Source organism: Echinops telfairi, unplaced genomic scaffold (genome assembly GCF_000313985.2).
Source record: "Echinops telfairi isolate 266 unplaced genomic scaffold, ASM31398v2 ScPeMD7_3533;HRSCAF=4204_1, whole genome shotgun sequence".
Classification (NCBI taxonomy): Eukaryota; Metazoa; Chordata; class Mammalia; order Afrosoricida; family Tenrecidae; genus Echinops; species Echinops telfairi.
In genome coordinates, this window is record NW_022107432.1 from 23,953,770 (window position 1) to 23,955,134 (window position 1,365).

The window sequence follows — 1,365 nt, forward strand, 5'->3', positions numbered from 1 at the left end:
CGGCCCGCCGCTCTCTCTGCTGAGCTCTGGGGAGCAGGACGTGTGACTGACTGTTGCAGAGTAATTGCCTTGCCTGGTTTTATAGACGAGCCATGATTTCTCTACGGATGTGAGCCAGAAGGATCAAATGTTTACTTCCGCTCATTCATCTGAAAGTGTTTGTTCTGTCTGTCGGACACGTTGCGTGAGATTCCTGGAAGAAAGCTTGGGTCGATTTAAACTGTTTCACGTTACCGTCAGACTCGCAGAGGCTGACTTGAGACGGACGGGCCCCGGTTTGCCTCACAGAAGCATGAACCTCCTGGAAGCGCGTCAGCGTGTGATGCGTGGCACGTGTGGCGGGCACAGATCTTGCAGCCCAGACCCCTGCAGGACTGCCTGGGAGGGCGGCCCACTGAGCGTGCTGGAAATGACCAAAATGATTTCTCCCGTCCCGTGATTTCTTTATCCCACAAGCTTGGCACCCAGCACTGTAGGAACAGCAGGCTGGGTAGAAGTACTGGCTTTGGAAGTTGCGGGGCACAGACAAATCTTTTTCCAGAGATCTTCCTCCCGAGGGAGCCCTTTCCTTTCCCTTTAGTGCTGTTCCTTCTCCTAGCCAGGCCGCCCCGGCTTCTCACCCACTCTGCTGTGGCGCCCGTCTTTTCAGTGATTGTTTCACGCGGCGAGCATCGAGCACGGCCCTGTCGTAAGAACTGACTGCTCTTAGACCAGGGCTGCAGTTATGTGCAAGCCCCAAATCCGTGCATGTGTCTGGTTCACACACGTCTCTGGTTCACTGTAGAGACATCGCTCTCGTTTTAGAGACTTTTCTCCGTCGGCCCCGTGGTCATCAGGTGAGTCTAGAACCCCTGATCTTTTGGTTGGTGGTGTTTTTTGTGTGCCAGACATGGCCGTAAACTGCAGGGTTAGCCCTGAAAGATTAGCCTGTGTGCCACCTCCCAGGGAGTCATTTTAGCTCCTTTGCACAGCAGAATCAGGCCTGGGTCTTCTGAGGTTTCCTTCACATCTTTGGGCGAGTTATATCTTCGTAATTCCCACCCCCAAACTGGATTCCATGTTCTCTTCCCAGTTTACAACCCCAGTGTTTGACCGCTTGTGTGAGAGATTTACATTACTGTCATCAACATGAAAAGATTTGCAGCCCTGGGCCCTTGACCTCATTCTGCTGCTAGCGCTGAGTAAATGGCATGTCATTCACAGATACCCAAAGCAGCAGCCCCAGGGAGAAGCCTCAGAGACAGAACTAGCCACTGACCACTCTGATCAGGGTCACAGGAGAAGGGCCCAGACTGAGCAGGAGAAATGAGAACACAATTCAAATCCACGATGAAGAGCAGCAGGCTGGCCTGGTAGAGCTTGATG